This window comes from Carassius auratus, unplaced genomic scaffold, assembly GCF_003368295.1.
Source record: "Carassius auratus strain Wakin unplaced genomic scaffold, ASM336829v1 scaf_tig00217767, whole genome shotgun sequence".
Classification (NCBI taxonomy): domain Eukaryota; kingdom Metazoa; phylum Chordata; class Actinopteri; order Cypriniformes; family Cyprinidae; genus Carassius; species Carassius auratus.
The window spans coordinates 1-25,102 of NW_020529233.1; the positions used below are offsets into that span (position 1 = coordinate 1).

Genomic DNA, 25,102 nt, shown 5'->3' on the forward strand with positions numbered 1-25,102 from the left:
ATACAGGACCAAACCTGCTTATCTTCCGAGAGCAGACGAGATCAGGCATAGCCAGGTTGTTACGGTCGCAAGCGAAGGATACTGCAAAGAGAAGACTATTTAAAGATCAGCCAATCAAATCGCCCATACATTATATAAGTAGGAATGAAAATCAAAGCTTACAGCACCTGGTATTCCGAGGCGGTCTTCCATCCAAGCACTAACCAGGCCAATACCTGCTAAGATTAAGGAGATCGGGCATTGGCTCTTTTTTTTAAGATTATTATATAATTAGTAATACATTTCCAATAATATTGAGAGCACCTGGTATTAACAGGGGGTCTCCCATCCAAACACTACAACAGGTCAATGACTGCTAAGATTCAAAGAATGGGCATTCACTCTTTTTTTTTCAAGATTATTATATAAATTTGTGAAAAATTTACAAAAATCTTAAAGCAACTGGTATTAGCAGGGGGTCTCCCCATCCAATTACTAACCCAGGCCCAAACCTGCTTAGCTTCCGAGCTCAGACATGAACTGGAATAGCCAGGGGTGGTATGGCCATAAGCGAAGACTGCTGCAAAGAGAGAGCTATTAAAGAATCAGTCAATCTATCGCCGGTATCATTATATAAGTAGGAAAGAAAACCCTAAAGCTTAAAGCACCTGGTATTCCCAGGCGGTCTCCCATCCAAGCACTAACCAGGCCAATACCTGCTAAGATTAAGAGATCGGGCATTGACTCTTTTTTTTTTTTTTTTTTTTTTAAGATTATTATATAATTAGTAATAAATTTCCAATAATATTAGAGCACCTGGTTTTCCGAGGCGGTCTCCCATCCAAACACTAAACAGGTCCATAGCTGCTAAGATTCAAAGATTGGGCATTGACTCTTTTTGTTTCAAGATAATTATATAATTAGTACAAATTTCCAAAAATATTACAGCAACTGGTATTCCGAGGCGGTCTCCCATCCAAGCACTAAACAGGTCCATACCTTTCCTAAGATTCAAAGATTGGGCATTTACTCTTTTTTTTTTTGTTGTTGCAAGATTATTTATGTAATTAGTAAAAATTGCCAAAAAATATTACAGCAACTGGTATTTCCCGGCCGTCTTCCATCCAAGTACTAACCAGGCAAAACCTGCTATTTATTCAGAGATCGGGAATTGACTTTTTTTTTTTTTTCAAGATTATTATATAATTTGTGAAAAATTTCCAAAAATCTTAAAGCAACTGGTATTACCAGGGTGTCTTCCCCATCCAATTACTAACCAGGCCCATACCTGCTAAGATTCAGATATGGGGCATTGACTCCTTCTTTTTTTCTTGCAAGATTATTATATAATTTGTGAAAAATTTCCAAAAATCTTAAAGCAACTGGTATTACCAGGGGGTCTCCCATCCAATTACTAACCAGGCGCAAACCTGCTTAGCTTCCGAGCTCAGACATGATCTGGCATAGCCAGGGTGGGTATGGCCATAAGCGAAGACTGCTGCAAAAGAGAGAGCTATTTAAAGATCAGTCAATCTAATCGCCGGTACATTATATAAGTAGGAAAGAAAACCCTAAAGCTTAAAGCACCTGGTATTCCCAGGCGGTCTCCCATCCAAGCACTACCAGGCCAATACCTGCTAAGATTAAGAGATCGGGCATTGACTCTTTTTTTTTTTTTTTTTTTTTTTTTTTTTAAGATTATTATATAATTAGTAATAAATTTCCAATAATATTAGAGCACCTGGTATTCCGAGGCGGTCTCCCATCCAGAACACTTAACAGGTCCATGACTGCTAAGATTCAAAGAAATGGGCATTGACTCTTTTTTTTTTTCAAGATTATTATATAATTTGTGAAAAATTTACAAAAATCTTAAAGCAACTGGTATTACCAGGGGGTCTCCCATCCAATTACTAACCAGGCCCACACCTGCTTAGCTTCCGAGCTCAGACATGATCTGGCATAGCCAGGGTGGTATGGCCATAAGCGAAGACTGCTGCAAAGAGAGAGCTATTTAAAGATCAGCCAATCTAATCGCCGGTACATTATACAGGACCAAACCTGCTTAGCTTCCGAGAGCAGACGAGATCAGGCATAGCCAGGTTGTTACGGTCGCAAGCGAAGGATACTGCAAAGAGAGGACTATTTAAAGATCAGCCAATCAAATCGCCCATACATTATATAAGTAGGAATGAAAACCCAAAGCTTACAGCACCTGGTATTCCCAGGTGGTCTCCCATCCAAGCACTAACCAGGCCAATACCTGCTAAGATTAAGAGATCAGGCATTGGCTCTTTTTTTTAAAGATTATTATATAATTAGTAATAAATTTCCAATAATATTAGAGCACCTGGTATTACCAGGGGGTCTCCCATCCAAACACTACACAGGTCCATGACTGCTAAGATTCAAAGAATGGGCATTGACTCTTTTTTTTTTCAAGATTATTATATAATTTGTGAAAAATTTACAAAAATCTTAAAGCAACTGGTATTACCAGGGGGTCTCCCATCCAATTACTAACCAGGCCCAAACCTGCTTAGCTTCCGAGCTCAGACATGATCTGGCATAGCCAGGGTGGTATGGCCATAAGCGAAGACTGCTGCAAAGAGAGAGCTATTTAAAGATCAGCCAATCTAATCGCCGGTACATTATACAGGACCAAACCTGCTTAGCTTCCGAGAGCAGACGAGATCAGGCATAGCCAGGTTGTTACGGTCGCAAGCGAAGGATACTGCAAAGAGAGGACTATTTAAAGATCAGCCAATCAAATCGCCCATACATTATATAAGTAGGAATGAAAACCCTAAAGCTTACAGCACCTGGTATTCCGAGGCGGTCTCCAATCCAAGCACTAACCAGGCCAATACCTGCTAAGATTAAGAGATCGGGCATTGGCTCTTTTTTTAAGATTATTATATAATTAGTAATAAATTTCCAATAATATTAGAGCACATGGTATTACCAGAGGGTCTCCCATCCAAACACTAAACAGGTCCATAGCTGCTAAGATTCAAAGATTGGGCATTGACTCTTTTTGTTTCAAGATAATTATATAATTAGTACAAATTTCCAAAAAATATTACAGCAAATGGTATTCCGAGGCGGTCTCTTATCCAAGCACTAAACAGGTCCATACCTCCTAAGATTCAAAGATTGGGCATTTACTCTTTTTTTTTTTTGCAAGATTTTATGTAATTAGTAAAAATTGCCAAAAATATTACAGCAACTGGTATTTCCCGGCCGTCTTCCATCCAAGTACTAACCAGGCAAAACCTGCTATTATTCAGAGATCGGGCATTGACTTTTTTTTTTTTTTTAAATTATTATATAATTTGTGAAAAATTTCCAAAAATCTTAAAGCAACTGGTATTACCAGGGTGTCTCCCATCCAATTCCTAACCAGGCCCATACCTGCTAAGATTCAGATATGGGGCATTGACTCCTTTCTTTTTTTCTTGCAAGATTATTATATAATTTGTGAAAAATTTCCAAAAATCTTAAAGCAACTGGTATTACCAGGGGGTCTCCCATCCAATTACTAACCAGGCCGAAACCTGCTTAGTTTCCGAGCTCAGACATGATCTGGCATAGCCAGGGTGGTATAGCCATAAGCGAAGACTGCTGCAAAGAGAGAGCTATTTAAAGATCAGCCAATCTAATCGCCGGTACATTATATAAGTAGGAAAGAAAACCCTAAAGCTTAAAGCACCTGGTATTCCCAGGCGGTCTCCCATCCAAGCACTAACCAGGCCAATACCTGCTAAGATTAAGAGATCGGGCATTGACTCTTTTTTTTTTTTTTTTTTTTTTTTTTTAAGATTATTATATAATTAGTAATAAATTTCCAATAATATTAGAGCACCTGGTATTACCAGGGGGTCTCCCATCCAAACACTACACAGGTCCATGACTGCTAAGATTCAAAGAATGGGCATTGACTCTTTTTTTTTTCAAGATTATTATATAATTTGTGAAAAATTTACAAAAATCTTAAAGCAACTGGTATTACCAGGGGGTCTCCCATCCAATTACTAACCAGGCCCAAACCTGCTTAGCTTCCGAGCTCAGACATGATTTTTTTTTTTTTTTTTTTTTTTTATTATAAAAAATTTACATTCATTTAATTTGTTTCATACAATTACAATCCATGACATTATTATTCATATTTCCCCCATAGCCAGTTTACACCATTTTCTTTCATTTCCAACATTGGATTCCCTCTTACAATCATTTCTATAAAATCATCCTCTTTGTTTTCCATTGAGAAATAATTCCATAACAGTCTCACAGAGTATTCCATCCTGTTTTTAAAGAATATCCACACATCAACATTTTTCCCATCATATTTCGCCATGTTTCTTCTCAACCATATTACATACTTTGCTATTGTTACACATAAATTAAAGGTATACATATTACAGTCATTATGACCAAATAAAAACATTGTTTCCCACTTCTTTTGGTCCTCATCATACTTCCCCTCCAAAATTTCTTTTGCAATTTCCTTCATTTTTCTCATAAAATCATCTAACCTTTCACAATAAAAAAACAGATGTAACAGTCCTTCCTTTCCTTTCATACACACTTTACACTTTGCATCATTTTGAATTCCTATTTTATGTAATCTCATCTCTGTTAATATACAATTGTGTCTCAATAAATAATTAAAATTCTCTAAAATTGGTTCCATATATTTCAACCTCACGTTTCCCCAAATTTCATTTTTTTAAGTCATCATATCTTTCTTTCCAGTAGTTCAAAGCTACTGGTTTTGTAAAAGCGATAGACCTAAAAATACTATACACATTCCTTACTTTGCATAAATTAAAATGGACGTTTTCCCCATTTAACCTTTTAAAAAATACATCTGGAAATTCATTCTCATCCCCACTCTCATAGTTTTCAATTCTTTCAATCCAGTCCTTTGGTATCGCTTTCTTTAAATCCTCATATTGTCCTTCTAACTTCCTTCTCCACGCCCTTTTGCCCCCCTCTCTCAATGCATCCACAACTGCCTGTAAAGGTACATAACCCTCTATCACCTCATACAATAGATCTTTTATTTGTCTCAAACCACAATCCCACCATTCTTTATAATACATGACCTTGCCGTCCCTTATGATATTCGGATTTAAAAACAATGGTTGTTCTAAAAGCTGGGCCCTTCCTTTAGGTAAAATCTGTACATTTTCTAAAAATTCCCCCCATGATTCCAAAACCTCCACATAAAAACATGGCAGACCTTTTAACATCCAGCTTTTCATTTTCATCCATAAAACATTACATCCCATATTACATTTTTCCAGGTAATATTCCATGACTCTTTTCCAAATTACATTACTTTTGCTCCCTAGAAACTTCTGAACTGTTTTAATTCTCAGCGTTCTCATTCTTAAAAATGTATCTAAAAGTCCCAATCCTCCCTCCTTTATGTTTCCAAGTAATGTATCATATGCAATCTTAGCCCTTCCATTTCCCCATAAAAACTTTAAAACCAATTCTTTCATTTTTTTGTAGTACAGATGAGGCAATGGGGTTACTCCCAACACATACCAGACTTTCGACAGCATCAATGAATTTATAATTAAAACTTTCCCCCTTAGCTTTAAATCTCTAATTTGCCAAAATCTCAGTCTTTTTCCAATTCCATTTAAAACACCTTCCCAATTCAAAGTGTCTGCCTTATTAGAATCAATACCAACCCACAACCCCAAAATCTTGATGTGCTGCATTTCCTCCTTGAATTGTATATGCTGCGGTATTTCCTCTACTCTGCCAATCCTCATACACACACTTTTCCCCACATTTACTTTGGCTCCCGACCCTTTACAATATCTTTCTAAAATCCCCATTGCCCTATCAATACTTTGGATGTCTTCTACCAACAAGGTTGTATCATCTGCATACTGATACACTGCTTCTCTTTGGAAATGGTTCTTTATTTGTATTCCTTTGATTTCTCTGTCTGCCTTAATAGCCAAACCAAGTGGCTCGGCTACCAGAGAGTAAAGTAAGGCAGACAGTGGGCATCCTTGCCTGATCGACCTTGTTGGTTGAAAACAATCCGTTAAAAAACCATTACATTTTATGCATGTTAACACATCTGAGTAAAAAATCCAAATCCATTTTCTAAAATTTTCTCCAAAACCAAAAGCCTTAAGAACATCAAATAAAAACTCATGCTCTACCCTGTCAAATGCCTTTTCTAAATCCAGACTTATTAAAAATCCCCCCTTTCCCTTCTCCTTCATATAATAAATTGTGTCTCTTATACTTTTAACCACATCTACTATATCTCTTCCTTGCACCCCGTATGCCTGTGTTGTTTTTATTATTTTTGGTAAAACCTTTTTTAATCTGTTTGCTAATACTTTTGCTAATATTTTAAAATCTGTATTCAACATGGATATAGGTCTAAAATTTTTAAGATCTTTTGGATTACCGCTTTTTTTGTAAATCATTTTTACCATGCCTATCTTCATTTTTTCACTCAACACCCCCTTCTTGAAAATTTCTTCAAAAACTTCTTTTAAAATTGGCACTAACATTTCTCTAAAAGTTTTATAAAATTCATTAGTCAAACCATCCACACCAGGGCTCTTTCCAGGTTTTAACTGTTGAATTGCCATATCTATTTCTTCTTCCTTAATTTCTTCATCACACAAAATCCTGTCCTCACCTGTTAACTTAGATTTAATTTGTTTAATCAAAAACTCCTCATCATTTTTTCCTATACCTTGTCCCTTAAACATGTCCATGTAATATTGCTTTACTGTTTTCAAAATTTCTTTAGTTTCTGTTTCTATTTCCCCTTTTTTATTTAAGACTTCTTTCAATAGATCAGCCTTCTGCCTATTTTGTTCTAAATTAAAGAAAAATTTTGTGCATCTTTCTCCCTCTACTGCATATTTTGCTTTACTTCTTATAATTGCACCCTTACATTTTTCCTCTTCTAATATCTTTAATTTATCTTGTAGCATTATTATTTTTTCAATTTCCTCTTTTCCATTGCTTTCTGACACTTTACTTAACTCATTATTCAGGAGTTTGGTTAATTCGGTTTCCTTCTGTCTTTCTAATTTTCTGACATTTTTGCTGTATTCTATTGAACATGTCTTTATTTCCCACTTAACACTATCCCACCATACTCTTTTCTCTTCCCTATACATTCTATTAATTTTGCTTTCTTCCACAATCCCTTTAATACTTTCCTGATATGCATTACTCTTTAAAATCTTTGCATTTAAAACCCACACTCCCCCTCCCCTTTTCACACTTGAAGAATCTAATGTTAAAAATAAGAGAGAATGATCACTAAGACCAACTCGTTTATAATAAACATTAGTAATATTCCCTTGCATTTCCTCTGTACATAAAATATAATCAATCCTACTTTGTTTCAGTTCTTTTAAAACAAATTGTCTTCTTGAAAATTGCCTGCTCGTTCTATTTCTTTCTCTCCACACATCAATCAATTTAAAATCCCCCATCAGTTTGTTCAACTCCTCCCTTCCCTTATCAGTCTTAAAAACCATATTACTTGCTAAGTCTAATTCTGTAAAAACAGTATTAAAATCCCCCATTAAAATCACCCTTTCATTAATTCTTACATTTGCAGATAATGTTTTAAAAAATTCCACCTTTTGCTTTTCTTCATTTGGAGCATGTATGTTACATATTGTACATCTCTCATTTCCTTTTTCTATTTCAACAGCTAAACATTTCCCTGCTCCATCATTAAACACCACACTTTCTTTTTCACACACCTCTCTTCTTATTAAAATAGCAACCCCTTTCCCAGTTTTCTCTGTACCATTATTACAATGTATATTCCCATCCCATAAATTTTCAAACCTTTTAACACAATAATTTTTCCAATTCGTTTCTTGTAATACAAATACATCCACCCCTCTACATAATTCCCTCATATTTTCAAATTTCTCCACATCCATTAAACCTCGTGCATTAAATGAAACAACTCTTAAAAACATAAAAACAATATAAAATAAATAATTAAAACATTTCATTTTTTTTTCAGTCATGCTCCATATCTCTCAGTACATCAAATCTGTTCTCACAACCCTCCTTGTCTTTTAATATTCCTTGCCTTAAAAATCTTTTCTTTGCAATGTCTATATTGGGTGTTACCTTTAAAGTTCTTCTTCTTTGTATTCCTTCTCGTTCTTTCCTACGTTTCTCTTCTCCTTTTCTCTCCATTCTCCTCTCCTGATAACCTTCCTCGTCGTTTTGTTGTTCCCCATGTTCCTCGCTCATATCCATAGTCTTTTGCACAGTCCATTGAGATGTTGTTATTTCTACATCTAGTTCTTTCTTCTTTTCTCCTGTGTCCCCCTGATGTTCTTTCTCTCCATTGTCCTCTCTCAGTCCACAGTGTTTCTCTTCTCCTTTTCTCTCCATTCTCCCCTCCTGATAATCTTCCTCATTGTTTTTTTGTTCCTCCTGTTCTTTGCTTATTTCCATGGTCCTTTGCACCGTCCCTTGTGATATTGTTTTTTCTCCATCATTTTCTTTTTCCTCTCCTCCTGTGTCTGCTTGATGTTCTTCCTCTTCATTTTCCTCTCCCAGTCCACAATCTTCCATCTCCTTGTTTAAAACATTGTCCATCTCGGTTTCCCTCTGCTTTTGCCCACCCACATTAACAACCATATCTGTTTCTTGTTCACTACTATTTTCTCCCTCCCCCATCCAACATTCGCACCTCACCAACACTTTCCTACATTCCGGGCACTTCACTGCATTGCAGCTTCTTGCCAAGTGCCCCTGCTCTTTGCACTGGTAACAAATAAAGTCCGGGCAATCTTTAAATACATGTCCTGGATCCATACACAATCTACAGGTTTTCACCTGCCGATCGTGTATAATCCGAAAGTACTGTGTGCCCTCAGCAGTCTCAAACTTGCTGCTATATGGTAGAGATACAACTTCCTTTGGGAACCTGACCTTTACATATCTCGTACCATCTGCTATTTCAGTACCCGGATATGTTCTTCTCTTAATGTTGGTTGAGGGAGTTACACCCCATGCCTCCAATTTATCTAATATATCCTTGTCATCAACATATGCAGGCAAATGCATAAAAGAAACAACATATTCTCTTACTTGTAGCTTTCTAATCTCACAAAATTGTTGCTTGATTCTTAGTCCATCCTCTAGCTTTTCACACTCCTCTTCATTTGATAATGTGATCTCGAATTCTTTGCCTTGTCTTGGTCTTATCGCCAAAATCTTTCCTCCTCCAATTTTTTCATTCACTTCTTTGATAATATCCTGCACCGATCCATCTCTCACCTCTGCCAGATCCACAATTACAGTTGCTTCCTTTGAATAAATAATCATTTTCTTTGCCTCGTTGTATCCAAGCCGTTGTCCTGTAGTGTTTTCCGTGTCAAAGTCCCTGCGTCTTTCTCCTGCCATTTCCTTGTTCATTTCCATGTAATCAGTCCAATTTTTTGAAAAAATAACAAAACAAAACCTCCAAAAATAAAAATCCTCCCCAGACAGCCTAGGCTGCTGGGAAGTGTTTGAACTTAAAAACAAAACAAAACAGAAAAACAGAAAAAAAGCTAACTTTAAACAAAAAATGGGTTTACAAACAACAATGGTGAGCCTACTCTCACCCACTACTGCCACCTCACTTCCTGCTAGCACTCTAGCGTTGCCAGGTTGGTATGGCCGTAAGCGAAGACTGCTGCAAAGAGAGAGCTATTTAAAGATCAGCCAATCTAATCGCCGGTACATTATATAAGTAGGAAAGAAAACCCTAAAGCTTAAAGCACCTGGTATTCCCAGGCGGTCTCCCATCCAATTACTAACCAGGCCCATACCTGCTAAGATTCAGATATGGGGCATTGACTCTTTCTTTTTTTCTTGCAAGATTATATAATTTGTGAAAAATTTCCAAAAATCTTAAAGCAACTGGTATTACCAGGGGGTCTGCCATCCAATTACTAACCAGGCCGAAACCTGCTTAGTTTCCGAGCTCAGACATGATCTGGCATAGCCAGGGTGGAATGGCCATAAGCGAAGACTGCTGCAAAGAGAGAGCTATTTAAAGATCAGCCAATCTAATCGCCGGTACATTATACAGGACCAAACCTGCTTAGCTTCCGAGAGCAGACGAGATCAGGCATAGCCAGGTTGTTACGGTCGCAAGCGAAGGATACTGCAAAGAGAAGACTATTTAAAGATCAGCCAATCAAATCGCCCATACATTATATAAGTAGGAGTGAAAATCCAAAAGCTTACAGCACCTGGTATTCCGAGGCGGTCTCCCATCCAAGCACTAACCAGGCCAATACCTGCTAAGATTAAGAGATCGGGCATTGGCTCTTTTTTTTAAAGATTATTATATAATTAGTAATAAATTTCCAATAATATTAGAGCACCTGGTATTACCAGGGGGTCTCCCATCCAAACACTACACAGGTCAATGACTGCTAAGATTCAAAGATTGGGCATTCACTCTTTTTTTTTTCAAGATTATTATATAATTTGTGAAAAATTTACAAAAATCTTAAAGCAACTGGTATTACCAGGGGGTCTCCCATCCAATTACTAACCAGGCCCAAACCTGCTTAGCTTCCGAGCTCAGACATGATCTGGCATAGCCAGGGTGGTATGGCCATAAGCGAAGACTGCTGCAAAGAGAGAGCTATTTAAAGATCAGCCAATCTAATCGCCGGTACATTATATAAGTAGGAAAGAAAACCCTAAAGCTTAAAGCACCTGGTATTCCCAGGCGGTCTCCCATCCAAGCACTAACCAGGCCAATACCTGCTAAGATTAAGAGATCGGGCATTGACTCTTTTTTTTTTTTTTTTAAAGATTATTATATAATTAGTAATGAATTTCCAATAATATTAGAGCACCTGGTTTTCCGAGGCGGTCTCCCATCCAAACACTAAACAGGCCCATAGCTGCTAAGATTCAAAGATTGGGCATTGACTCTTTTTGTTTCAAGATAATTATATAATTAGTACAAATTTCCAAAAATATTACAGCAACTGGTATTCCGAGGCGGTCTCCCATCCAAGCAATAAACAGGTCCATACCTCCTAAGATTCAAAGATTGGGCATTTACTCTTTTTTTTTTTTTTTTTTTTGTTGCAAGATTATTATGTAATTAGTAAAAATTGCCAAAAATATTACAGCAACTGGTATTTCCCGGCCGTCTTCCATCCAAGTACTAACCAGGCAAAACCTGCTATTATTCAGAGATCGGGCATTGACTTTTTTTTTTTTTTTTTCAAGATTATTATATAATTTGTGAAAAATTTCCAAAAATCTTAAAGCAACTGGTATTACCAGGGTGTCTCCCATCCAATTACTAACCAGGCCCATACTTGCTAAGATTCAGATATGGGGCATTGACTCCTTTCTTTTTTCTTGCAAGATTATTATATAATTTGTGAAAAATTTCCAAAAATCTTAAAGCAACTGGTATTACCAGGGGGTCTCCCATCCAATTACTAACCAGGCCGAAACCTGCTTAGTTTCCGAGCTCAGACATGATCTGGCATAGCCAGGGTGGAATGGCCATAAGCGAAGACTGCTACAAAGAGAGAGCTATTTAAAGATCAGCCAATCTAATCGCCGGTACATTATACAGGACCAAACCTGCTTAGCTTCCGAGAGCAGACGAGATCAGGCATAGCCAGGTTGTTACGGTCGCAAGCGAAGGATACTGCAAAGAGAAGACTATTTAAAGATCAGCCAATCAAATCGCCCATACATTATATAAGTAGGAATGAAAATCCAAAAGCTTACAGCACCTGGTATTCCGAGGCGGTCTCCCATCCAAGCACTAACCAGGCCAATACCTGCTAAGATTAAGAGATCGGGCATTGGCTCTTTTTTTTAAAGATTATTATATAATTAGTAATAAATTTCCAATAATATTAGAGCACCTGGTATTACCAGGGGGTCTCCCATCCAAACACTACACAGGTCAATGACTGCTAAGATTCAAAGATTGGGCATTCACTCTTTTTTTTTCAAGATTATTATATAATTTGTGAAAAATTTACAAAAATCTTAAAGCAACTGGTATTACCAGGGGGTCTCCCATCCAATTACTAACCAGGCCCAAACCTGCTTAGCTTCCGAGCTCAGACATGATCTGGCATAGCCAGGGTGGTATGGCCATAAGCGAAGACTGCTGCAAAGAGAGAGCTATTTAAAGATCAGCCAATCTAATCGCCGGTACATTATATAAGTAGGAAAGAAAACCCTAAAGCTTAAAGCACCTGGTATTCCCAGGCGGTCTCCCATCCAAGCACTAACCAGGCCAATACCTGCTAAGATTAAGAGATCGGGCATTGACTCTTTTTTTTTTTTTTTTAAAGATTATTATATAATTAGTAATGAATTTCCAATAATATTAGAGCACCTGGTATTCCGAGGCGGTCTCCCATCCAGACACTAAACAGGTCCATGACTGCTAAGATTCAAAGAATGGGCATTGACTCTTTTTTTTTTCAAGATTATTATATAATTTGTGAAAAATTTACAAAAATCTTAGAGCAACTGGTATTACCAGGGGGTCTCCCATCCAATTACTAACTAGGCCCAAACCTGCTTAGCTTCTGAGCTCAGACATGATCTGGCATAGCCAGGGTGGTATGGCCATAAGCGAAGACTGCTGCAAAGAGAGAGCTATTTAAAGATCAGCCAATCTAATCGCCGGTACATTATATAAGTAGGAAAGAAAACCCTAAAGCTTAAAGCACCTGGTATTCCCAGGCGGTCTCCCATCCAATTACTAACCAGGCCCATACCTGCTAAGATTCAGATATGGGGCATTGACTCTTTCTTTTTTTCTTGCAAGATTATATAATTTGTGAAAAATTTCCAAAAATCTTAAAGCAACTGGTATTACCAGGGGGTCTGCCATCCAATTACTAACCAGGCCGAAACCTGCTTAGTTTCCGAGCTCAGACATGATCTGGCATAGCCAGGGTGGAATGGCCATAAGCGAAGACTGCTGCAAAGAGAGAGCTATTTAAAGATCAGCCAATCTAATCGCCGGTACATTATACAGGACCAAACCTGCTTAGCTTCCGAGAGCAGACGAGATCAGGCATAGCCAGGTTGTTACGGTCGCAAGCGAAGGATACTGCAAAGAGAAGACTATTTAAAGATCAGCCAATCAAATCGCCCATACATTATATAAGTAGGAGTGAAAATCCAAAAGCTTACAGCACCTGGTATTCCGAGGCGGTCTCCCATCCAAGCACTAACCAGGCCAATACCTGCTAAGATTAAGAGATCGGGCATTGGCTCTTTTTTTTAAAGATTATTATATAATTAGTAATAAATTTCCAATAATATTAGAGCACCTGGTATTACCAGGGGGTCTCCCATCCAAACACTACACAGGTCAATGACTGCTAAGATTCAAAGATTGGGCATTCACTCTTTTTTTTTTCAAGATTATTATATAATTTGTGAAAAATTTACAAAAATCTTAAAGCAACTGTTATTACCAGGGGGTCTCCCATCCAATTACTAACCAGGCCCAAACCTGCTTAGCTTCCGAGCTCAGACATGATCTGGCATAGCCAGGGTGGTATGGCCATAAGCGAAGACTGCTGCAAAGAGAGAGCTATTTAAAGATCAGCCAATCTAATCGCCGGTACATTATATAAGTAGGAAAGAAAACCCTAAAGCTTAAAGCACCTGGTATTCCCAGGCGGTCTCCCATCCAAGCACTAACCAGGCCAATACCTGCTAAGATTAAGAGATCGGGCATTGACTCTTTTTTTTTTTTTTTTAAAGATTATTATATAATTAGTAATGAATTTCCAATAATATTAGAGCACCTGGTTTTCCGAGGCGGTCTCCCATCCAAACACTAAACAGGCCCATAGCTGCTAAGATTCAAAGATTGGGCATTGACTCTTTTTGTTTCAAGATAATTATATAATTAGTACAAATTTCCAAAAATATTACAGCAACTGGTATTCCGAGGCGGTCTCCCATCCAAGCACTAAACAGGTCCATACCTCCTAAGATTCAAAGATTGTGCATTTACTCTTTTTTTTTTTTTTTGTTGCAAGATTATTATGTAATTAGTAAAAATTGCCAAAAATATTACAGCAACTGGTATTTCCCGGCCATCTTCCATCCAAGTACTAACCAGGCAAAACCTGCTATTATTCAGAGATCGGGCATTGACTTTTTTTTTTTTTTTTCAAGATTATTATATAATTTGTGAAAAATTTCCAAAAATCTTAAAGCAACTGGTATTACCAGGGTGTCTCCCATCCAATTACTAACCAGGCCCATACCTGCTAAGATTCAGATATGGGGCATTGACTCCTTTCTTTTTTTCTTGCAAGATTATTATATAATTTGTGAAAAATTTCCAAAAATCTTAAAGCAACTGGTATTACCAGGGGGTCTGCCATCCAATTACTAACCAGGCCGAAACCTGCTTAGTTTCCGAGCTCAGACATGATCTGGCATAGCCAGGGTGGAATGGCCATAAGCGAAGACTGCTGCAAAGAGAGAGCTATTTAAAGATCAGCCAATCTAATCGCCGGTACATTATACAGGACCAAACCTGCTTAGCTTCTGAGAGCAGACGAGATCAGGCATAGCCAGGTTGTTACGGTCGCAAGCGAAGGATACTGCAAAGAGAAGACTATTTAAAGATCAGCCAATCAAATCGCCCATACATTATATAAGTAGGAATGAAAATCCAAAAGCTTACAGCACCTGGTATTCCGAGGCGGTCTCCCATCCAAGCACTAACCAGGCCAATACCTGCTAAGATTAAGAGATCGGGCATTGACTCTTTTTTTTTTTTTTTTAAAGATTATTATATAATTAGTAATGAATTTCCAATAATATTAGAGCATCTGGTTTTCCGAGGCGGTCTCCCATCCAAACACTAAACAGGCCCATAGCTGCTAAGATTCAAAGATTGGGCATTGACTCTTTTTGTTTCAAGATAATTATATAATTAGTACAAATTTCCAAAAATATTACAGCAACTGGTATTCCGAGGCGGTCTCCCATCCAAGCACTAAACAGGTCCATACCTCCTAAGATTCAAAGATTGGGCATTTACTCTTTTTTTTTTTTTTTGTTGCAAGATTATTATGTAATTAGTAAAAATTGCCAAAAATATTACAGCAACTGGTATTTCCCGGCCGTCTTCCATCCAAGTACTAACCAGGCAAAACCTGCTATTATTCAGAGATCGGGCATTGACTTTTTTTTTTTTTTTCAAGATTATTATATAATTTGTGAAAAATTTCCAAAAATCTTAAAGCAACTGGTATTACCAGGGTGTCTCCCATCCAATTACTAACCAGGCCCATACCTGCTAAGATTCAGATATGGGGCATTGACTCCTTTCTTTTTTTCTTGCAAGATTATTATATAATTTGTGAAAAATTTCCAAAAATCTTAAAGCAACTGGTATTACCAGGGGGTCTGCCATCCAATTACTAACCAGGCCGAAACCTGCTTAGTTTCCGAGCTCAGACATGATCTGGCATAGCCAGGGTGGAATGGCCATAAGCGAAGACTGCTGCAAAGAGAGAGCTATTTAAAGATCAGCCAATCTAATCGCCGGTACATTATACAGGACCAAACCTGCTTAGCTTCCGAGAGCAGACGAGATCAGGCATAGCCAGGTTGTTACGGTCGCAAGCGAAAGATACTGCAAAGAGAAGACTATTTAAAGATCAGCCAATCAAATCGCCCATACATTATATAAGTAGGAATGAAAATCCAAAAGCTTACAGCACCTGGTATTCCGAGGCGGTCTCCCATCCAAGCACTAACCAGGCCAATACCTGCTAAGATTAAGAGATCGGGCATTGGCTCTTTTTTTTTAAGATTATTATATAATTAGTAATAAATTTCCAATAACATTAGAGCACCTGGTATTACCAGGGGGTCTCCCATCCAAACACTACACAGGTCAATGACTGCTAAGATTCAAAGATTAGGCATTCACTCTTTTTTTTTTCAAGATTATTATATAATTTGTGAAAAATTTACAAAAATCTTAAAGCAACTGGTATTACCAGGGGGTCTCCCATCCAATTACTAACCAGGCCCAAACCTGCTTAGCTTCCGAGCTCAGACATGATCTGGCATAGCCAGGGTGGTATGGCCATAAGCGAAGACTGCTGCAAAGAGAGAGCTATTTAAAGATCAGCCAATCTAATCGCCGGTACATTATATAAGTAGGAAAGAAAACCCTAAAGCTTAAAGCACCTGATATTCCCAGGCGGTCTCCCATCCAAGCACTAACCAGGCCAATACCTGCTAAGATTAAGAGATCGGGCATTGACTCTTTTTTTTTTTTTTTTTTTTTAAAGATTATTATATAATTAGTAATGAATTTCCAATAATATTAGAGCACCTGGTTTTCCGAGGCGGTCTCCCATCCAAACACTAAACAGGCCCATAGCTGCTAAGATTCAAAGATTGGGCCTTGACTCTTTTTGTTTCAAGATAATTATATAATTAGTACAAATTTCCAAAAATATTACAGCAACTGGTATTCCGAGGCGGTCTCCCATCCAAGCACTAAACAGGTCCATACCTCCTAAGATTCAAAGATTGGGCATTTACTCTTTTTTTTTTTTGTTGTTGCAAGATTATTATGTAATTAGTAAAAATTGCCAAAAATATTACAGCAACTGGTATTTCCCGGCCGTCTTCCATCCAAGTACTAACCAGGCAAAACCTGCTATTATTCAGAGATCGGGCATTGACTTTTTTTTTTTTTTTTCAAGATTATTATATAATTTGTGAAAAATTTCCAAAAATCTTAAAGCAACTGGTATTACCAGGGTGTCTCCCATCCAATTACTAACCAGGCCCATACCTGCTAAGATTCAGATATGGGGCATTGACTCCTTTCTTTTTTTCTTGCAAGATTATTATATAATTTGTGAAAAATTTCCAAAAATCTTAAAGCAACTGGTATTACCAGGGGGTCTGCCATCCAATTACTAACCAGGCCGAAACCTGCTTAGTTTCCGAGCTCAGACATGATCTGGCATAGCCAGGGTGGAATGGCCATAAGCGAAGACTGCTGCAAAGAGAGAGCTATTTAAAGATCAGCCAATCTAATCGCCGGTACATTATACAGGACCAAACCTGCTTAGCTTCCGAGAGCAGACGAGATCAGGCATAGCCAGGTTGTTACGGTCGCAAGCGAAGGATACTGCAAAGAGAAGACTATTTAAAGATCAGCCAATCAAATCGCCCATACATTATATAAGTAGGAATGAAAATCCAAAAGCTTACAGCACCTGGTATTCCGAGGCGGTCTCCCATCCAAGCACTAACCAGGCCAATACCTGCTAAGATTAAGAGATCGGGCATTGGCTCTTTTTTTTTTTAAGATTATTATATAATTAGTAATAAATTTCCAATAATATTAGAGCACCTGGTATTACCAGGGGGTCTCCCATCCAAACACTACACAGGTCAATGACTGCTAAGATTCAAAGAATGGGCATTGACTCTTTTTTTTTTCAAGATTATTATATAATTTGTGAAAAATTTACAAAAATCTTAAAGCAACTGGTATTACCAGGGGGTCTCCCATCCAATTACTAACCAGGCCCAAACCTGCTTAGCTTCCGAGCTCAGACATGATCTGGCATAGCCAGGGTGGTATGGCCATAAGCGAAGACTGCTGCAAAGAGAAAGCTATTTAAAGATCAGCCAATCTAATCGCCGGTACATTATATAAGTAGGAAAGAAAACCCTAAAGCTTAAAGCACCTGATATTCCCAGGCGGTCTCCCAATCCAAGCACTAACCAGGCCAATACCTGCTAAGATTAAGAGATCGGGCATTGACTCTTTTTTTTTTTTTTTTTTTTTAAAGATATTTATATAATTAGTAATGAATTTCCAATAATATTAGAGCACCTGGTTTTCCGAGGCGGTCTCCCATCCAAACACTAAACAGGCCCATAGCTGCTAAGATTCAAAGATTGGGCCTTGACTCTTTTTGTTTCAAGATAATTATATAATTAGTACAAAATTTCCAAAAATATTACAGCAACTGGTATTCCGAGGCGGTCTCCCATCCAAAGCCACTAAACAGGTCCATACCTCCTAAGATTCAAAGATTGGGCATTTACTCTTTTTTTTTTTGTTGTTGCAAGATTATTATGTAATTAGTAAAAATTGCCAAAAATATTACAGCAACTGGTATTTCCCGGCCGTCTTCCATCCAAGTACTAACCAGGCAAAACCTGCTATTATTCAGAGATCGGGCATTGACTTTTTTTTTTTTTTCAAGATTATTATATAATTTGTGAAAAATTTCCAAAAATCTTAAAGCAACTGGTATTACCAGGGTGTCTCCCATCCAATTACTAACCAGGCCCATACCTGCTAAGATTCAGATATGGGGCATTGACTCCTTTCTTTTTTTCTTGCAAGATTATTATATAATTTGTGAAAAATTTCCAAAAATCTTAAAGCAACTGGTATTACCAGGGGGTCTGCCATCCAATTACTAACCAGGCCGAAACCTGCTTAGTTTCCGAGCTCAGACATGATCTGGCATAGCCAGGGTGGAATGGCCATAAGCGAAGACTGCTGCAAAGAGAGAGCTATTTAAAGATCAGCCAATCTAATCGCCGGTACATTATACAGGACCAAACCTGCTTAGCTTCCGAGAGCAGACGAGATCAGGCATAGCCAGGTTGTTACGGTCGCAAGCGAAGGATACTGCAAAGAGAAGACTATTTAAAGATCAGCCAATCAAATCGCCCATACATTATATAAGTAGGAATGAAAATCCAAAAGCTTACAGCACCTGGTATTCCGAGGCGGTCTCCCATCCAAGCACTAACCAGGCCAATACCTGCTAAGATTAAGAGATCGGGCATTGGCTCTTTTTTTTTAAGATTATTATATAATTAGTAATAAATTTCCAATAATATTAGAGCACCTGGTATTAACAGGGGGTCTCCCATCCAAACACTACACAGGTCAATGACTGCTAAGATTCAAAGAATGGGCATTGACTCTTTTTTTTTTCAAGATTATTATATAATTTGTGAAAAATTTACAAAAATCTTAAAGCAACTGGTATTACCAGGGGGTCTCCCATCCAATTACTAACCAGGCCCAAACCTGCTTAGCTTCCGAGCTCAGACATGATCTGGCATAGCCAGGGTGGTATGGCCATAAGCGAAGACTGCTGCAAAGAGAGAGCTATTTAAAGATCAGCCAATCTAATCGCCGGTACATTATATAAGTAGGAAAGAAAACCCTAAAGCTTAAAGCACCTGGTATTCCCAGGCGGTCTCCCATCCAAGCACTAACCAGGCCAATACCTGCTAAGATTAAGAGATCGGGCATTGACTCTTTTTTTTTTTCTTTTTTTTTTTTTAAGATTATTATATAATTAGTAATAAATTTCCAATAATATTAGAGCACCTGGTTTTCCGAGGCGGTCTCCCATCCAAACACTAAACAGGTCCATACCTCCTAAGATTCAAAGATTGGGCATTTACTCTTTTTTTTTTTTTTGTTGCAAGATTATTATGTAATTAGTAAAAATTGCCAAAAATATTACAGCAACTGGTATTTCCCGGCCGTCTTCCATCCAAGTACTAACCAGGCAAAACCTGCTATTATTCAGAGATCGGGCATTGACTTTTTTTTTTTTTCAAGATTATTATATAATTTGTGAAAAATTTCCAAAAATCTTAAAGCAACTGGTATTACCAGGGTGTCTCCCATCCAATTACTAACCAGGCCCATACCTGCTAAGATTCAGATATGGGGCATTGACTCCTTTCTTTTTTTCTTGCAAGATTATTATATAATTTGTGAAAAATTTCCAAAAATCTTAAAGCAACTGGTATTACCAGGGGGTCTGCCATCCAATTACTAACCAGGCCGAAACCTGCTTAGTTTCCGAGCTCAGACATGATCTGGCATAGCCAGGGTGGAATGGCCATAAGCGAAGACTGCTGCAAAGAGAGAGCTATTTAAAGATCAGCCAATCTAATCGCCGGTACATTATACAGGACCAAACCTGCTTAGCTTCCGAGAGCAGACGAGATCAGGCATAGCCAGGTTGTTACGGTCGCAAGCGAAGGATACTGCAAAGAGAAGACTATTTAAAGATCAGCCAATCAAATCGCCCATACATTATATAAGTAGGAATGAAAATCCAAAAGCTTACAGCACCTGGTATTCCGAGGCGGTCTCCCATCCAAGCACTAACCAGGCCAATACCTGCTAAGATTAAGAGATCGGGCATTGGCTCTTTTTTTTAAAGATTATTATATAATTAGTAATAAATTTCCAATAACATTAGAGCACCTGGTATTACCAGGGGGTCTCCCATCCAAACAGTACACAGGTCAATGACTGCTAAGATTCAAAGATTGGGCATTCACTCTTTTTTTTTCAAGATTATTATATAATTTGTGAAAAATTTACAAAAATCTTAAAGCAACTGGTATTACCAGGGGGTCTCCCATCCAATTACTAACCAGGCCCAAACCTGCTTAGCTTCCGAGCTCAGACATGATCTGGCATAGCCAGGGTGGTATGGCCATAAGCGAAGACTGCTGCAAAGAGAGAGCTATTTAAAGATCAGTCAATCTAATCGCCGGTACATTATATAAGTAGGAAAGAAAACCCTAAAGCTTAAAGCACCTGGTATTTCCAGGCGGTCTCCCATCCAAGCACTAACCAGGCCAATACCTGCTAAGATTAAGAGATCGGGCATTGACTCTTTTTTTTTTTTTATTTTTTTTTAAGATTATTATATAATTAGTAATAAATTTCCAATAATATTAGAGCACCTGGTATTCCGAGGCGGTCTCCCATCCAGACACTAAACAGGTCCATGACTGCTAAGATTCAAAGAATGGGCATTGACTCTTTTTTTTTCAAGATTATTATATAATTTGTGAAAAATTTACAAAAATCTTAAAGCAACTGGTATTACCAGGGGGTCTCCCATCCAATTACTAACCAGGCCCAAACCTGCTTAGCTTCCGAGCTCAGACATGATCTGGCATAGACAGGGTGGTATGGCCATAAGCGAAGACTGCTGCAAAGAGAGAGCTATTTAAAGATCAGCCAATCTAATATAAGTAGGAAAGAAAACCCTAAAGCTTAAAGCACCTGGTATTCCCAGGCGGTCTCCCATCCAAGCACTAACCAGGCCAATACCTGCTAAGATTAAGAGATCGGGCATTGACTCTTTTTTTTTTTTTTTTTTTTTTTTTAAAGATTATTATATAATTAGTAATGAATTTCCAATAATATTAGAGCACCTGGTTTTCCGAGGTGGTCTCCCATCCAAACACTAAACAGGTCCATAGCAGCTAAGATTCAAAGATTGGGCATTGACTCTTTTTGTTTCAAGATAATTATATAATTAGTACAAATTTCCAAAAATATTACAGCAACTGGTATTTCCCGGCCGTCTTCCATCCAAGTACTAACCAGGCAAAACCTGCTATTATTCAGAGATCGGGCATTGACTTTTTTTTTTTTTTTCAAGATTATTGTATAATTTGTGAAAAATTTCCAAAAATCTTAAAGCAACTGGTATTACCAGGGTGTCTCCCATCCAATTACTAACCAGGCCCATACCTGCTAAGATTCAGATATGGGGCATTGACTCCTTTCTTTTTTTCTTGCAAGATTATTATATAATTTGTGAAAAATTTCCAAAAATCTTAAAGCAACTGGTATTACCAGGGGGTCTGCCATCCAATTACTAACCAGGCCGAAACCTGCTTAGTTTCCGAGCTCAGACATGATCTGGCATAGCCAGGGTGGAATGGCCATAAGCGAAGACTGCTGCAAAGAGAGAGCTATTTAAAGATCAGCCAATCTAATCGCCGGTACATTATACAGGACCAAACCTGCTTAGCTTCCGAAAGCAGACGAGATCAGGCATAGCCAGGTTGTTACGGTCGCAAGCGAAGGATACTGCAAAGAGAAGACTATTTAAAGATCAGCCAATCAAATCGCCCATACATTATATAAGTAGGAATGAAAATCCAAAAGCTTAAAGCACCTGGTATTCCGAGGCGGTCTCCCATCCAAGCACTAACCAGGCCAATACCTGCTAAGATTAAGAGATCGGGCATTGGCTCTTTTTTTTTTAAGATTATTATATAATTTGTGAAAAATTTACAAAAAATCTTAAAGCAACTGGTATTACCAGGGGGTCTCCCATCCAATTACTAACCAGGCCCAAACCTGCTTAGCTTCCGAGCTCAGACATGATCTGGCATAGCCAGGGTGGTATGGCCATAAGCGAAGTCTGCTGCAAAGAGAGAGCTATTTAAAGATCAGCCAATCTAATCGCCGGTACATTATATAAGTAGGAAAGAAAACCCTAAAGCTTAAAGCACCTGGTATTCCCAGGCGGTCTCCCATCCAAGCACTAACCAGGCCAATACCTGCTAAGATTAAGAGATCGGGCATTGACTCTTTTTTTTTTCAAGATTATTATATAATTTGTGAAAAATTTACAAAAATCTTAGAGCAACTGGTATTACCAGGGGGTCTCCCATCCAATTACTAACTAGGCCCAAACCTGCTTAGCTTCTGAGCTCAGACATGATCTGGCATAGCCAGGGTGGTATGGCCATAAGCGAAGACTGCTGCAAAGAGAGAGCTATTTAAAGATCAGCCAATCTAATCGCCGGTACATTATATAAGTAGGAAAGAAAACCCTAAAGCTTAAAGCACCTGGTATTCCCAGGCGGTCTCCCATCCAATTACTAACCAGACCCATACCTGCTAAGATTCAGATATGGGGCATTGACTCCTTTCTTTTTTTCTTGCAAGATTATTATATAATTTGTGAAAAATTTACAAAAATCTTAGAGCAACTGGTATTACCAGGGGGTCTCCCATCCAATTACTAACCAGGCCCAAACCTGCTTAGCTTCCAAGCTCAGACATGATCTGGCATAGCCAGGGTGGTATGGCCATAAGCGAAGACTGCTGCAAAGAGAGAGCTATTTAAAGATCAGCCAATCTAATCGCCGGTACATTATACAGGACCAAACCTGCTTAGCTTCCGAGAGCAGACGAGATCAGGCATAGCCAGGTTGTTACGGTCGCAAGCGAAGGATACTGCAAAGAGAAGACTATTTAAAGATCAGCCAATCAAATCGCCCATACATTATATAAGTAGGAATGAAAATCCAAAAGCTTACAGCACCTGGTATTCCGAGGCGGTCTCCCATCCAAGCACTAACCAGGCCAATACCTGCTAAGATTAAGAGATCGGGCATTGGCTCTTTTTTTTTAAGATTATTATATAATTTGTGAAAAATTTACAAAAATCTTAAAGCAACTGGTATTACCAGGGGGTCTCCCATCCAATTACTAACCAGGCCCAAACCTGCTTAGCTTCCGAGCTCAGACATGATCTGGCATAGCCAGGGTGGTATGGCCATAAGCGAAGTCTGCTGCAAAGAGAGAGCTATTTAAAGATCAGCCAATCTAATCGCCGGTACATTATATAAGTAGGAAAGAAAACCCTAAAGCTTAAAGCACCTGGTATTCCCAGGCGGTCTCCCATCCAAGCACTAACCAGGCCAATACCTGCTAAGATTAAGAGATCGGGCATTGACTCTTTTTTTTTTTTTTTTTTTTTTTAAGATTATTATATAATTAGTAATGAATTTCCAATAATATTAGAGCACCTGGTATTCCGAGGCGGTCTCCCATCCAGACACTAAACAGGTCCATGACTGCTAAGATTCAAAGAATGGGCATTGACTCTTTTTTTTTTCAAGATTATTATATAATTTGTGAAAAATTTACAAAAATCTTAGAGCAACTGGTATTACCAGGGGGTCTCCCATCCAATTACTAACTAGGCCCAAACCTGCTTAGCTTCTGAGCTCAGACATGATCTGGCATAGCCAGGGTGGTATGGCCATAAGCGAAGACTGCTGCAAAGAGAGAGCTATTTAAACATCAGCCAATCTAATCGCCGGTACATTATATAAGTAGGAAAGAAAACCCTAAAGCTTAAAGCACCTGGTATTCCCAGGCGGTCTCCCATCCAATTACTAACCAGGCCCATACCTGCTAAGATTCAGATATGGGGCATTGACTCCTTTCTTTTTTTCTTACAAGATTATTATATAATTTGTGAAAAATTTACAAAAATCTTAGAGCAACTGGTATTACCAGGGGGTCTCCCATCCAATTACTAACCAGGCCCAAACCTGCTTAGCTTCCGAGCTCAGACATGATCTGGCATAGCCAGGGTGGTATGGCCATAAGCGAAGACTGCTGCAAAGAGAGAGCTATTTAAAGATCAGCCAATCTAATCGCCGGTACATTATATAAGTAGGAAAGAAAACCCTAAAGCTTAAAGCACCTGGTATTCCCAGGCGGTCTCCCATCCAAGCACTAACCAGGCCAATACCTGCTAAGATTAAGAGATCGGGCATTGACTCTTTTTTTTTTTTTTTTTTTTTTTTTTAAGATTATTATATAATTAGTAATGAATTTCCAATAATATTAGAGCACCTGGTTTTCCGAGGTGGTCTCCCATCCAAACACTAAACAGGTCCATAGCAGCTAAGATTCAAAGATTGGGCATTGACTCTTTTTGTTTCAAGATAATTATATAATTAGTACAAATTTCCAAAAATATTACAGCAACTGGTATTCCGAGGCGGTCTCCCATCCAAGCACTAAACAGGTCCATACCTCCTAAGATTCAAAGATTGGGCATTTACTCTTTTTTTTTTTTTGTTGCAAGATTATTATGTAATTAGTAAAAATTGCCAAAAATATTACAGCAACTGGTATTTCCCGGCCGTCTTCCATCCAAGTACTAACCAGGCAAAACCTGCTATTATTCAGAGATCGGGCATTGACTTTTTTTTTTTTCAAGATTATTATATAATTTGTGAAAAATTTCCAAAAATCTTAAAGCAACTGATATTACCAGGGTGTCTCCCATCCAATTACTAACCAGGCCCATACCTGCTAAGATTCAGATATGGGGCATTGACTCCTTTCTTTTTTTCTTGCAAGATTATTATATAATTTGTGAAAGATTTCCAAAAATCTTAAAGCAACTGGTATTACCAGGGGGTC

At 38.2% G+C, this 25,102-nt stretch overlaps 18 pseudogenes; all 18 read right to left on the bottom strand.

The window, feature by feature from the left end:
• Positions 1-1,848: 1,848 nt before the first annotated feature.
• LOC113102891 (uncharacterized) lies at positions 1,849-1,967 on the bottom strand (annotated as a pseudogene).
• A 487-nt stretch (positions 1,968-2,454) lies between these two features.
• Positions 2,455-2,573, bottom strand: LOC113102789 (uncharacterized; annotated as a pseudogene).
• Positions 2,574-3,476: 903 nt separating this feature from the next.
• LOC113102856 (uncharacterized) lies at positions 3,477-3,595 on the bottom strand (annotated as a pseudogene).
• A 6,918-nt stretch (positions 3,596-10,513) lies between these two features.
• Positions 10,514-10,632, bottom strand: LOC113102862 (uncharacterized; annotated as a pseudogene).
• A 1,401-nt stretch (positions 10,633-12,033) lies between these two features.
• On the bottom strand, positions 12,034-12,152 carry LOC113102873 (uncharacterized; annotated as a pseudogene).
• Positions 12,153-12,516: 364 nt separating this feature from the next.
• LOC113102804 (uncharacterized) lies at positions 12,517-12,635 on the bottom strand (annotated as a pseudogene).
• Positions 12,636-13,465: 830 nt separating this feature from the next.
• On the bottom strand, positions 13,466-13,584 carry LOC113102892 (uncharacterized; annotated as a pseudogene).
• A 2,437-nt stretch (positions 13,585-16,021) lies between these two features.
• Positions 16,022-16,140, bottom strand: LOC113102885 (uncharacterized; annotated as a pseudogene).
• Positions 16,141-17,544: 1,404 nt separating this feature from the next.
• On the bottom strand, positions 17,545-17,663 carry LOC113102896 (uncharacterized; annotated as a pseudogene).
• Positions 17,664-19,066: 1,403 nt separating this feature from the next.
• LOC113102795 (uncharacterized) lies at positions 19,067-19,185 on the bottom strand (annotated as a pseudogene).
• A 1,265-nt stretch (positions 19,186-20,450) lies between these two features.
• LOC113102806 (uncharacterized) lies at positions 20,451-20,569 on the bottom strand (annotated as a pseudogene).
• Positions 20,570-20,938: 369 nt separating this feature from the next.
• LOC113102890 (uncharacterized) lies at positions 20,939-21,057 on the bottom strand (annotated as a pseudogene).
• A 1,111-nt stretch (positions 21,058-22,168) lies between these two features.
• On the bottom strand, positions 22,169-22,287 carry LOC113102818 (uncharacterized; annotated as a pseudogene).
• A 221-nt stretch (positions 22,288-22,508) lies between these two features.
• On the bottom strand, positions 22,509-22,627 carry LOC113102805 (uncharacterized; annotated as a pseudogene).
• Positions 22,628-22,854: 227 nt separating this feature from the next.
• LOC113102792 (uncharacterized) lies at positions 22,855-22,973 on the bottom strand (annotated as a pseudogene).
• Positions 22,974-23,324: 351 nt separating this feature from the next.
• On the bottom strand, positions 23,325-23,443 carry LOC113102830 (uncharacterized; annotated as a pseudogene).
• Positions 23,444-23,813: 370 nt separating this feature from the next.
• LOC113102808 (uncharacterized) lies at positions 23,814-23,932 on the bottom strand (annotated as a pseudogene).
• A 227-nt stretch (positions 23,933-24,159) lies between these two features.
• LOC113102878 (uncharacterized) lies at positions 24,160-24,278 on the bottom strand (annotated as a pseudogene).
• Positions 24,279-25,102: the final 824 nt, after the last annotated feature.